This window comes from Bidens hawaiensis, unplaced genomic scaffold (assembly GCF_021521415.1).
Source record: "Bidens hawaiensis isolate Kalapana, Puna unplaced genomic scaffold, B.hawaiensis_p1.1 tig00001299_1, whole genome shotgun sequence".
NCBI lineage: Eukaryota > Viridiplantae > Streptophyta > Magnoliopsida > Asterales > Asteraceae > Bidens > Bidens hawaiensis.
The window spans coordinates 4,215,575-4,230,446 of NW_027491074.1; the positions used below are offsets into that span (position 1 = coordinate 4,215,575).

Genomic DNA, 14,872 nt, shown 5'->3' on the forward strand with positions numbered 1-14,872 from the left:
ACCCAATCATTCCGATTTAGGTACACCTGAAAAGCAGTTTAAAATGGGTCAACTACTAGAGTTGGTGAGTTTCACGAGTTTCAAGAAAACAGTAATGAGTATTCACAAGTCAGCACTTGTAATCATGAGATAAGTATGTATGTATGTAAATGATGTATGTGATGTAATTATGCTAAGCTATAGTGAAGCCTTGACTGTTCGTGATGCGTGCCTCCATTTCCCACGCTCAATCAACCACTGTGGCCCCATTTCCGCCCACAACATGCCCCGAGTAGCTATGTCTAACACTACATAGCGCATTTGTATAATTATGGTCATGTGCAAATGGTTTTGTGTCTCGGCAAACCGTGCTTGGCTCAGATTCGGTACTGTATCAGCTCGTGGTTTGTTCGGTCTGCTATCAGTAGTTCCTATAATCAATATTATAATAATATTAATATTTTAATATTATTATAATCTCAATACTAAACTGGGCTATATAACTAATCTGGGTGTAGCTGGAACGCCCAGAAAGTGACAATAGGCTTAGGTTGTGATGTTGTTCATTGTCTAATACTTAAAACCGAACTTGGCTCAGATTCCCGTTTTCCCAGCTGGGCCAAGTTGCTCGTTTACGCGTTCAGAAAACAGTTATGGGAAAATAAGCTTGGGTAAATGTATTGGTTAACAAAATGATTAAGTTATAAAAAAAGATCACATACTGGGGTCCCGGATTAGCCATGGGGCCCGTTTCCGCTTATTTAGTTTGATTTGAGAAGAAACGCGTACAATCCACCCGGATTGTCCAGGTTTCTCAAAGAAAAGTTCATTTTCACTTAATTAGTCCAAACATATGTTTTTTGATCACTCTTGGTGTTTTGATTTTCCCGCAGGTTCACTAGTCGCGAACTTGCCGGTTGTATTAAAAACTGAATTTGTTTAATATTCAGATTAGCATAATTAATTAACCGTTAATCATTAAATTATGAAAATTTAACCACTTATCAATTAAAATATTTAGATTTTTATAAAAATATTTCTGGAATTTATTTACTGATTTATTAATTTTTAAAAATTCATTTTATCAGCTATATTTCGTCTGAAAATCGTCCGTTTACCCCAAACAATTTCCAAAAATTCCTGAATACTCAAATCATGTCCTAAAACAACCTGTATCAATTCCAAAATGTAAAAAGTTCGTGCGATATACTTTTCGGCCCAAATTCGGCTATAAAAATTCACACGAACAAAAATAAACAAAACACCTTTAACCTTCTCCAAATGATCCAAAAATTCATATGTGATCAAAATACATCAAATCTGAGTTTCCAGAAAAATTTCATAATTTTTGAAGTATTTTAGCTATTTTTCACAAATAAACATCCCAATTTGGTAATAAATTTGCCAAATATTCTCCGATGGTTGAAAAATTACCAAATTTGAACAGGGCTCATTGACATTTTCCCTAATGTCCCTGAAAAATTTCAAGTCCTAAAAATATGCACATCACAACCTCAAACTAAATAGCCCGTAAGCGAGTGTTTCGCTATTACCTTAGCGGGTTTGGCTCGTTTCTGACTTTTTAATCAGTTTTTCAGGTTCTTGTGCTTCTAAGCAAGCTAGGTACAAGTCCTATATCATAAACCAAGCAATATTTCATCAACATAACAGCCCTTAAGTTAGGGTTTCGGCTAGTGCATAAAAACGAACTTTTGAACCGTAAAAACGTCGTTTCAACCCTTTAATCCGTGTTTATGGCCAAAAAAAACTATCAAAGCTGGTTCCTTACCATGTTTATGATCAAAACATGTTTATGGACCATTTTTAGGATTTTTACACGGTTAGGAATGATTTTTAGTAACCAAGACATGTTTTTATGGTATTAAACAAGTTCAAAAGCTACTTATTTAAGCTCCTTACCTTAGGTTTTGAAGTTTTTCTGGCTGGAGCAGAGTTTGTATTCAGAGTTTTCAAGAAAATGAGGTTAAAATATCTTGTATCTAGTTTAAATATGAAAGAACTAAAAGGGGGGGCTGTTGTTTGCGATCGGAGGTCCATGGGCCCATTTTGGGCCCATTTTGGCCCAAGTTTTTGATTTCTCAAGCCCAAATACGAAAAGCCCGGTCCAAATTTAGTTCGGGTTCGGTTTTTGGCGCGAAAAACTTATCGGGTGCGTTAAACAACGCGAAAACGAGTGTTTTTCGGCTAGTTTTGTGTAAAATTATAAAAACATACTATATGTTTGTAAAAATCAAAAATATTTTCACGGATCGCTTAAAACATTTCAAGTAAGTGTTTGGTAAGTCTTTTTCGGCTTAACGGATGATACAATGCTTGGTTTGTAACTATCTTTTGTGTTTAAATTTATAGCGGGTAGTTAAACGAGCATGTTTTCGTTTAACTTGTTTGCTATCAAAATAAGACCATATTTATAATATTTTAGCTTGTATAGATCGTATATCACTTATAAATGCCCCCCCCCCCCGAGATATTTGGGTCATAACCCGACCCGTTCGGTTGATCGTTCGTTTGTTACGCAAAAGGCGTTTATTTGCTTAATCGGTAAATACATACTGAGGTGTACCTCATTTTGGCTCAAATGTCATAGTTTACTTTTTGTAGCGGACCAAACTCATACTGATCATATAAACTACCGGGCATGATACTTACACAAGCTCCAAGATCTAGCAGTGCCCGATCAGTTTTAAATTAACCAATTTGGATTGATAAAAGGGGCACTCCTGGGTCTTGAAGTTTACTCAGGATAATATTATTATCAACCCTCTCATCCCTTATTTTGGTTATTTTATCATTTAAACATTTATCACAAGAACAATTTTCACAAAAAGATATTTTATTCGGTTGTAATTCAGAGTTATTTTGAAAAACGGTTTTATAATTACCCACATTTTCAATCTCATCACTAATATCTTCCACCACCCCCTCAACAAACTGTGGTGTTGGATCAACTTGAACACTATAAATTCCAAAATTAGGTAAAAGACTTACCGCATTGATATGCACGTTGTTTCCCTTCTTTAAGCTTGAGCTGCTTTTCTTCAAATTCTCAACATCGGTTGCAAGTTGACCCAATTGAGAGGTCAACGATTGAATGGCTTTGTCACGAACTTCATCCATTTGCAAGCGCACTTCATCAAGTTTATTTCTCCTTTGCATGTCTTGTTGCATCATCCTAAGTATATCCATGACTTCATTCCCACTTGAAGAACTATGACCCGAAGACCCACGTTGAGCACTTCCCGTTTGTTCAAATTGACTTTGAAAGCCTTGATTATTGTATTGTTGGAGTGGAACATAATTTCCATGATTCCCTTGGAAAGTCGGGTTGGATTGAGTAACCGGATTCCCATAATGAAAACTGGGATGATTTTTCAACCCGGGGTGGTAAGTGTTTGAGTTCATGTTATAGTTTCTACCACCTCCCCCTTGACCCTGAATTGCATTCACTTCATCCACTTGTTCTTGTCCCACCATACACACTTCCGCTGGATGACCCAATTTGTTACAATTAGTACAGACATCAATTACTTGATTCATGGTGTATACTCTTCCATATTCCATGGCATGTACTTATGGTCTTCCAATCGTCGGCCTTACTCTTCTTGCGGTTTGAGCCTTTATTTTTTATGTGACCGACATTTGCTCCAAAAACCCCCCCAATCATCTTGTTCATAGTTAGTGCCAAATGTACCATTTGTGATTGACATCAAATCCCTTTCATCTTCCGCATTTAACCCTTCATGAAAAGCATTCAACAACTCCCAAAGAGCTATACCATGATGAGGACAATTCTTGATCATCATGTTGAACCTCTCGAATGCTTCATGAAACATTTCACCCGATTGTTGTTGGAAAGATCTCAAACTTCGTCTCGCATCATTAGTCTTTTGGGCCGTATAAAAATCTTCCAAAAACCTTTGTTGCATTTCGGCCCAAGTGTAAATCGACGCGGATGGCAATGTGTAGAACCATCTCTTCGCCTTATCCTCCAACTAAAATTGAAACAACACCAATTTCACCTCATCCGGTGAGAAAACTTGACCCCCAATCGTGTTGCAAATAGAGTCATATGCCTCCAAATAGGGTTCTTCCGTTGTGAGACCCTTGTAATTTGGTAAGCTTTGGAGTGCATTGGTGCTCACCTCGAACGTTCTTCCATTTTGATTTTGAGGAATAACCACCGGAGATGGGTTGTTAATGATGACCGGTCTAAAGTGAGATTCAATTCCTCTAACCATTTCCATTGCATGTCTTCTTGGTACTCCCAATGGTACTCTTGGTTGGCCCATTTGCCGGTAAACGGGCCTTTGTTTCATATTTTGTTGAAATTGCGGTTGAGGATTTGGTTGTGTAAATTGAGGTTGTTGGTATTGGGGTTGTTGTGGAACTTGTTGCAATGGTTGTTGTTGTTGTGGTTGTTCTTGAATAATTTGATGTCCACCCATTGTTGCACTTGTTGTGTTTGAATTTCGGTTCCATACCCAAATTGCCCTTGCACCCTCAATTGACTCCCATCAAGTCCACTTACATATCCTTCTTCAAATTATTCATACTCTTCATTGGCATTACCATACCGTGACCCACCAAATAAATGCGGGCCCGATCTCTGACCCGGTGAAATATGAGTTATGGGTGAGTCTTGTGGAAATGTGTATGGTTGTTGACTGTAAAGTGGGTGTTATTGAGAGTGAAAAGGTGATTGTTGTGATGAATTTGAAGATTGTCCTTGTGTAGGTATAAAACTTGTCAAAGGTGGAAGGTTAACTGGTGGCTGGAAATTAAACACGGTTGAAGTAGGTACACTTGTAGATAATGCAGTGGTAATGGGTTCAGTGGATGATGAGTTTTGTGGATTTATGGGTGGTGGCATTGGCAGTACAGTTTGTTCCGAAGCCATGATTGTGGCGTCAGTTGTTTGACTTTTTGTGCTTGGCGACCCAATAACCTTGTTCTCCCTTTGAAGAATCCGATTCTAACGAAAGGTTCTCTCAATTTCAGGATCAAACGCTAACGGTGAAGAAGACCAAGAGCGTTGTGTATGCATATACCTGTAAGTACCTGCACAATAGCACAACTCGTGTAAAACTGACAATAACAATTTAAACAAAAACTACAAAAATAGCACACGTTGCGCACTACTCCCCGGCAACGGCGCCAAAATTTGACGTGAGGTTAAAGACTCCCTCAAATATAAACCAAATACTAATAAATAGATAGCAGTAAGTGGGTATCGAACACGAGGAGTTTGTGGAAAATGTGTTAATTAGTAGTTTAACAATTAAACTAATATAAATGTAAATGACACAAAGTAATTTCCAAGTTGCTTTTGATTTGATTTTGTGAACTAAAATAAACTAAATGAAAGTTGTAAACGATTTATTAAACAAGTATTCCTTTTGGAGTTCAAGTTATTACGCAACACTCTTGTTAAAGTTCAATGGATAAATCACAATATCTTGATTTTGTGTAAATGTAATTGTTTGTGATTAATTAAGAACTAAGTACTCGGGTTCCTAGAACGCGAGGTTGTTACTTGGTAATCAATCAATATGTTTAACCCTAATTCGTTCCACTAAATCTCAATTGTCAACGACACCAAGAACGCATAGATTGATATTAGGTTTAAAGGATATGAACAATTTACAAACAATCACATAAACATCATGATTATACTAACATAAACGATTAGACAATCAATCCAAGTTCAAGAACAATTAACATAAAGTGCATTGTAAATACCCTTACATCCAAGAGAAATACCAAAGAAATTAGCCACACATGGTTTGGTTGATCATCATTGCTTCAATTGTCTTTTTCATAGGAATCAAACACACAAACTAATGATTGTAATCACCAAAAACAATGTCTTGGACTCCAGAAATCACCCTAGGGTGGTCCCAATTGAAAGATATCTCAAAAGACAACAAAAAACGGCCTAAAAAGTCGCCCAAACTCGAAAGTTACGAGTCTGGACCGTGGTCCACGGTTCAGACCGTGGGCCACGGTCCATCCACGGTGCATAGAATGGCGACAGTATGGTGAAAACTGTCATTTTGGAGCTGGGTTGACCATGGTCCACGGTGTTGACCGTAGGCCATGGTGGAGCTTTTGCTCATTTTCTTGTTTTCTTTATATCTTTCTCGTTTCAACTCCGTTTTCTTCACCGTTTTCACCCACATTCTTGTAATTTCATCCTCTACCTCCTCCTACCTATAAACATATGAGTAACCATAGTCAACTAATTCCCTGAAATTAAGTTGGTTATGACAATGCATTTGTATCTTTTAACTCGCTTAACGACTTTCCAATGAGTCACTCATCAGGGGGTAATGCTGGTAATCAGGGTAGAATGATTATGAAAGAATGGGAGGTTTCGAACGGTAGAATCACGTTTGAAAATTTTAATTATTTTGAAAAGGTAGATCACAACTTACGGAGTGTATCTCAGATTTGTGATAAGAAGTATACTACCTTGTTCACCAACAAGGAATGTGTAATCCTTCAAACGGGATTCACAATTCTAATGACATGGTTGTCAGGCGATCACCTCGATCAAATGATATTTATGTCTTAGATATGAGACTCAAGATATCGACCACACCTTCTGAGACGTGTTTTATCTTGAAAGCAAGCGAGAAAGATACGGTTCTTTGGCTTAGGCGAATGGGACACATCCACATTTGCAAGATGAACCATTTTATTGCGAACAAATTGGAGGATGGTGTGTCCCTCAAGCACTTCAAACTGAATGATCATTGTATTGCTTGTAAGAAGGTAAACAGAAAAAGAAGTCTCACCCGAGTAAGATGCTGAATTTGATTGATACTCCACTTGATTGGCTTCATATGGACTTGTCTGGTCCTGTGAATCCTCCAAGCATTGCGGGAGAACTTTACTGTTTAGTGGTGACCGATGATTACTCGAGGTACTCGTAGGTGTTATTTATGAGTTCGAAAAGCCAAATGCCGGTTTTGATACAGAATTTGATCATGAAGATCGAATCACTTTACAAACATAAAGTGAGACGAAGTCGGGGTGATAAAGTTACCGAATTCAAGAACAACGTACTGGATTTCTTTGTATTCAACGCAGAATACATTGGGAATTTAGTGCACCGTATGTACTGCAATAGAACGGTGAGTCAGCACGTAAAAATGGTACGTTAATCGAAGCGGTTAGGACAATATTGGTGGATTCAAAGCTTCCAATCCAATTCTGGAATGAAGCTGTGAACACCGCATGCCATACGTTGAACAAAGTCCTCACGGTTAAGAAATTCAAGAAAACGAGCTACGAACTTCTTAATAACCAAAAGCCGAGCTCAAAGTATTTGAAAATTTTCGGGAGCCAGTATTATGTATTGAAGAAAGATGCCAAAAAGTTTGAACAAAAGGCATTCGACGGTTATTTTCTTGTGTACAATTCACTTAAGAAACGAGCGTTTAATTTTTTTCAGGGTGTGTGGAAGAGTGGTGTCACGTTGACTGTCAAAGCTACACCACATCTCCTACCGGCAAAGTGCCCTAATGGATGTTTGACTACATGTATTTATTTAACTCGTTTAATCATTTGGTTGAAATTGAAATTGAAGACTTGGTTCGAGCATACTTGGAAGATCAATTCATTTCAAGACCGAGTTCTTCTACTTATGAGGAAACTGATGTATCTATTCAATCCGAAACATCAAATGATGTTTCTGATTCCTCCGATGAAGCTGAGTTTGTTGATTCGTCTTCTATACCATTGGAAGATGCTCAAGATGTTCCTGAGATTATTCCAGCTGAAGATGTGTTACAAACTGTTTCCTTAGACGCAGCCGAGGAGAATATTACCAATCTTGGTGATAATGTATCAGTTCCTGCTAATACTTTGTTGAGTATTCATGCTTATCACCCACATGAACAGATAATTGGTAACATAAGTGAGGGGGTGAGAACGTGATGACAGGTCGCTAACGTATCTGGTGAAGATAATGTATCTCCTATTGATAATGTATATGAAGATTATGCGGGTGTGCTTATGCGGATATGCACGCAATAGGAATTCTTAACCTCGCAAAGTACACCTTCTTTCTATCTCAGATAGAACCTACCAGTGTCAAAATGGCACTGAAGGAACCGTCTTGGGTTGAGGCAATGTAGGAGGAGCTGCAATAGTTTGTGAGACTAGGTGTATGGGATTTGATCGATAAACCCCATAGAGTCAAGAAAGCTATTTCGACTAAGTGGGTTTATAAATGTAAGAAAGACGATCGGAGGTAATCATACGAAATAAGACACGATTAGTCGTCTTGGTATATAACCAACAAGAAGGCATAGATTACACTGAAATGTAGGCTCCAGTAGCACGACTGGAAGCCATATGTATCTTTTTGGCCTATGCACCTTTTAATAACTTCAAGGTCTATCAGATGGATGTTAAATCAGCTTTCCTGAATGGGGAAATACACAAGGAGGTGTATGTGAAGCAACCTCCCGGTTTTGAAGATCCGGACTATTCCGAGCATGTTTACAGATTAAACAAGGCTCTATATGGTTTACACCAGGCCCCGAGAGCATGGTACAATACACTTTCTGACCATTTGTTGGATAGTGGCTTTTAGTGGGGGACTAAGGATTGTATATTGTTCTATACGAATATTGGTGAAGATCTGCTCCTAGTCCAAATTTATGTGGACGATATCATATTTGGCTCGACGAACGACAAACTATGCAAGGAATTTGAGAGTACTATGCAGACCAAGTTAGAAATGAGTTCGATGGGAGAGATGAACTTCTTCTTGGGGTTGCAGGTTCACCAGTCTGATTCGGGAATCCTCATTCATTAGACGAAATATGTGAACGATGTCTTGAGCCAATTCAAGATCATTGCCGGAGAAGTCTCATTGACACCTCTACCAATGGCTCACAATTTTCCACCAGGCAAATTGGAGAAAACGGTGATCTGATCCTTTATCGAGCTACGATTGGTTCTTTAATGTACTTAACTGAATCTTGTCCTGACATTAAGTTTGCTACTTGTCTTTGTGCCAGGTATCAGTCGAGTCCCTGAGTGACTCATTTAGCGACGGTTAAGCGAATCATGCACTATCTGAGGGGTAATCATGACATCGGGTTCTGGTATCCCAAGGATGATAGTTTGGATTAGACGGCTTATTCCGATTCGGACTATGGCGAGTGCAAGATCAATTTCAATTCAACGACAAGGGGATGTCAATTTTTAGGAAACCGGCTTGTTTCCTAGCAATGTAAAAAGCAGACAACGGTCTCAACTTCAACAGCCGAAGCAAAGTACGTGGTGGCCTTGAGTTACTGCTCACAAGTTCTGTGGATCCAGCAGCATCTGCGGGATTACGGTTTGAAGTTTCTTACTACGCCCATTTATATTGATGATTTAGCTGCCATTAGTATCACCAAAAACCCCGTTCAACATTTTAAAACGACACACACTGAAATCTGATATCATTTTATCCGTGATTGTTATGAAAAGAAATTAATAAGTACTGATAAAATTCACACAGATTTTCAAAAATCTAACCTTTATACCAAGGCGTTTGATAAAACATGTTTTAAATACTTGCTTGGTATAAATGGATTAAAAACTTTAACTGAATTTAGATCGCTTGGTTAAATAATTTAATTTGTACAGTTTTCTTTATGTGTTTAAGTTTTGGTTTATTTTGTATGTTTTAGGGGATAAATTCGGAAAAATACAAAAATATTGTGATTTTATGTTTGTACAGATAAAACTCAAAATCTAAAAAACATTCAAATATTAAAAATTCAAAAACATTGAAAAACTGCTCCACAAAATGAGTTTTTGAAGCATAAAGGGAAAATGATAGTACATTGACTTGACAGATCTAGCACATGAACAAATTAGATTGAAAAGGTGTCGTAAGACCGGCTATATGATATGCAAAGATAGGCTTGACAGACTATATAGGGACTGATAAGATATAAACATAACGATCACCGAATCTAGTGGTATAACATCTTGATGAATAATTCTATATCTATTTTTATTTTTCTTATTTTTGCATGGGTCATAGTTAAGAAAATGTATAACCAAGAGAAAAACGTACAAGTGAAAGTTCACTGTATATGAGATAGAAAAGTTATGTCTAATAGGTGGGGTCCATATATGATTCGTGCTTAATAGAACCTTAAACATATGGTAAAGTCACTTACAAGTCTGTGTAATGTTTAAGAGGACAATTATATCTGCAATCATCGTTGGATTACGAGCATAATATGATTGAAATTGAAATGAAGCTTAGAACATCATAAGTCAATATGATTCCCTACTCGAACTCACAAAAATATGTATTGCTTTATTGTCTTTACTTTCATTGCATTTACATTTTCGCATTTCATTTTTATTGTTTTGTTCAAAAAATGAAAAATTCAAAAAGATTTTAAGTGTGTTTTGATATAAATTTCAAAAAATCAAAAATATTTTATTTCTTCTTTGTTTTCAATTTACCAAGCGAGCGAACTATTCAAGATAAAATGAAAAAGCTTTCCCCATATTTTAAGTTAATTTGTGCTTAACGTATATCCTCTTAATTTAGTGATTACTAATCATTGTTTGATCGGTTAACGTAAATAATATTAAAGTATTCACTTTGAAATCCTAATTGGATTTAAGTGATTATTTAATTTATTTGAATGAAATCATGTTCATTCGTTTAAAGGTAATGCTTATTCGTTAGTACAGTGTAATGAATTACTTGACATTCGTTAAAAACCATAACGTACGAGTTCATTTGTTATGGATGCACATTCTCTTCCACTACCTGATAATAAACGTGTTCATTCGTGCACTGTACTAACGAAGGACTGATAATTTAAGCTCATTCGTTAAGATTAACGAATGACCTCCTTATTCGTTAGAAGATTAACGAATGAAAGGGCTAGTTGTGTTGTTTTAACAAATAATAGTTTTAAAGTAACGAATGAGAGTCTCATTCGTTAGTTTCAAAACACGAATCGCTTTTGGATTCGTGAAATTATTGATGGATATATGTAATCCCCAGAAGACGAATGAACAGCCATTCGTCTTCACTATTACATAGCTTTCCCAACCTCTTGCAATTTTTTTCCAGATTCTCAGACATCGATAATCCTAGTCCTAACGATTTGTATATTTATCTACAGGTACTGGCGAGCAAATGCATATCGATTTTATATGATTTGGACCAATAATCAGGGTTTAATTGATGAATTGATAAACTGAATCGTTTTGCACTCTAAATCTTCAAACCTGATCATAATATGATAATCAGAAGTAGTCTGAGATATTATATTACAATCGATGTACATATTATGATTCAATTATGGATTTACAGACGGTTTTGATAATTATCAAATGGTTAATTGAATTGTTTTTTACTTTCTGGATTTCTGTTAATTTTGACCTTGACCCTGCTAGTCAAAAGGATGTTATAATGTATGATTCGTTAGAATTTTACGAATGATAAGGCTTATTTGTTAAAGTAACAAATAACTTGCTTATTCGTTAAGATAACGAATAACTTGTCCATTCGTTAATGTAATGAATAACTAGTTGATTCGTAAATGTGACGAATGACTAATTGATTTGTTATATATAAACGAATGAATGAACTATTCGTTAAAGTATCATTAAGGAATGTACTCATTCGTTAAGATATATACTAACGAATGTAGTACTATTCATTAAACAGAAGGCTATTTTTAGCAGATGAGAACGTTCCAGCTCCTGTACCCGAACAACCTGATCAAATGTTAATGTGGAGGTGCAACAAGTAGAACGTGAAGCAGAACCAGTGTTATTGTCGTGCGACAAGAAGCACAACATCAGCGTGTTTCTCCTGGATAATTTCTTTGGTACTGATATGTTTGGTAACATTTTTAACTATTTAAAGCGAGAAAGATTTAAAGAGCTATCTCCACTGACACTATTGATTATTAGAGTATCATACATGCTTTCTAGGATACTGCTCGTTACGTTGAGGGGGGGGGGGGCGACCAGATCGAGTCAGTGGTACAGGGTAAACCGGAAGTGATTGATGTTCCAGTGATAAGGGATGTTTTAGGGCTTGGAGATACGGTAGATGACCGTCGTGAGTTTGTTAGGACATTGATCAGAGGTTTGTTTGCTCGTGTGAGGTACAAGGGGGACTTGGATCGATCTATGTATAATAAGGCGCATTTGTGTGAACAGTATAAGTACCTACTACACGTACTTATGCATTGTCTGGGAGGAAGGAAAGGAGGTTATGACTAGTGTCGGATTATGTTGCATTCTGAGTTTGTGGCTTTAGTTCTCAACAAGACATTCAACTTCTCAAAGATGATCTTTTATCACCTGAAACAGAACCGCACAACTCATCAGAACAGATTCTTAATGTATCCACGCTTTCTCCAGCTTATCATCAACGACTTGCAACCAGACTTGGTGAAAGATCTGATGAACATGGCTGACATTATGCTACTCGAGAATATGAATTAGGATACTACGCGGAGGATTTGGATTTATCATAGACAACCGTTGCATGATCGACCACGATATAAGCGTTTGATTGAACACCTTTCCAATATTGACAATATTGTCCCACCTAATGATTGTTGGGTGCATGATGACTCGGATTCGGATTGTGAAGGTGGTTATGGTGGTGCGAGTGGTGGTAATGATGGTGGTGGTGGTGGTCAGAGTCTGAGTAGAGGTCTGAGAAGTGTTGAGATTCGTAAGTGTAACGGAAAAGAAGCGATGGTTAAGAAAGCGGACATACCAAAGAAGCAGAGGGTTAGACGAGGAACCGATATTGAGATACCGAGTGTAACACCCCAGTTAAAGCGCAAACGCCCGAGTGTGTAGTACAAATTGTTCAAAACACATATGACACTATTAAGTGGCAGTATTATCATTAATTGATTTACAAGTCAGGTATACAAGTTTGCATTAAGGAATACAAGGAATATATAAATTCAATAAACAATTTGTCCATTTTTTTAAATAACCTAAGTCTAGTGGCTTCTCCAAGTGTCATCCTCTAAAGTTTGTATCTTTGGCATATGCATAAAATAAAGTCAACTACATGAATAGTTGGTGAGTTCACACAGTTTGATTTAATACGTAAAAATCATACAATTCCATGAAACTTGTGAAATGCGCAAATAAGGGTTCTTTACACTCGATACAATGGACCTGTGTGTAAAGAACAAACGAAGGTCCATTCCAGTTGGTGCACAACCAACGTACTTGGATATCAGGTCCCTTTTCCATTCGATACAATGGACCTGAATGCAAAGGGGGCATAGGATCATACTTATTGAGGCAACCGCTTGAAAGCAATGCACATAAGCAAGTAAACAAGAACGTAAGCAAGTAAACAGGTCCACGTAGTAAATTGTAGTTTGTAAGCAACATCGTAAATACTTGAAGTTTGATAGGATGTATATACTACCCACAAAGATAAGAAAACGTTTGAAAAGGGGGTGTGAGAAACTCACCATGAAGTTGAAGATAAAACTGCAATGAAAACCAAAAGCATGATAATGGAACTGAAGCAACTGAAAGTACGTTACAGAATCCAAAGCGATTGAACTTCTAGAACTATAAATAAAATAAATACGAATATTTAAAGACTAACTAATGGGATAATACTAGTTAATTATTTGTTGGGAATATATTTTATTAGCATTTGAGGGTATAATGTAATATTATGTTTAAGCTTAATGGATTTATAGTTTAACGGAATAAAAGTTAACGGTTTAAAGGCTAACGGATTAATGTTAACGAATTTATAGACTAATTTTTAACGGTTTAAAGAATTATAAAGTTAAAGAATTTAAAGTAACGGAAATATAAACTAATTTTAACGGTTAAAATTATTTTTAACACTATTTAATTAATAATTTATTTTAATTAAGAGAACTTTAATATGTTTACGTTAGCGTGCATAGATTTTAACGGAACGAATAAATAGTAAAATATTATGTTTAACAGGTTTAACGAAGCCTTAACAGATATGAAAGAGTTGGGTTTTAAGTTGAAAATGATAAAATTAATTCATAAATAAATTTTATTTAAGTTAAAATAATTTTATTTGATTTATAATGATTTTTATAGAATTTATTTGATTTTTTGATATAAATAAAATGGTTTTAAAAAAGTAACAAAAATTTGGCTTGACCCACGTTTGAACACGGGTCAGCCATTTGATACAATAGCTGATTAACCACAAGACCAAACCATGTATTTGATTTTTAAACAGATACATACATACATACATACATACATACATACATATATATATATATATATGATACAAGTTCATCTTCTTTACAACCAAATCCTAGGTTTCAATCCCTTGATTTGGTTCAATGTTTGCTCAATTCATGTTAGGGCTTTTGAGTAACACCCAAAAACGACTCAAATGCAAGTATAAATTACCTGATATTGTTACGGACTGTCGGAGAACTATGAATCGCCAGAAAAACGAACTTGAAGACCGATTAAGAGATATTGGGGGTGTTTTAGATGAAAATGAAGATTGGTATGAGTTTAGGCTATTGTTTGGGTCCTATGTATACTACCAATTGAAACATAGAATGATTAAAGGTCGTTAATGAGATTTTAATAAGATTCCGACGAGTCCAGTATTATAATTTTGTATGAACGGACGTTATAACTCAATTAACACGTTGATTATGGTTGGTCAATGACGTCTAAAGTTGTTATAATAATCAATTGGGTCGCACGCGGGTTAAAGGGTTTGATTTATGGTTGTCGGAGAGTTCCATCGTCGTCGGCAGTCAAACGGGTTTTATGGGATTTAATTACTCGCTATTAAATGATGTTACATGCTATTTAGGAGGTTATGACA

General features: G+C 36.3%; 1 pseudogene; it reads left to right on the forward strand.

Annotated features, from left to right (window-relative positions):
- The first annotated feature begins 3,771 nt into the window (after positions 1-3,771).
- LOC143571273 (small nucleolar RNA R71) lies at positions 3,772-3,872 on the forward strand (annotated as a pseudogene).
- Positions 3,873-14,872: the final 11,000 nt, after the last annotated feature.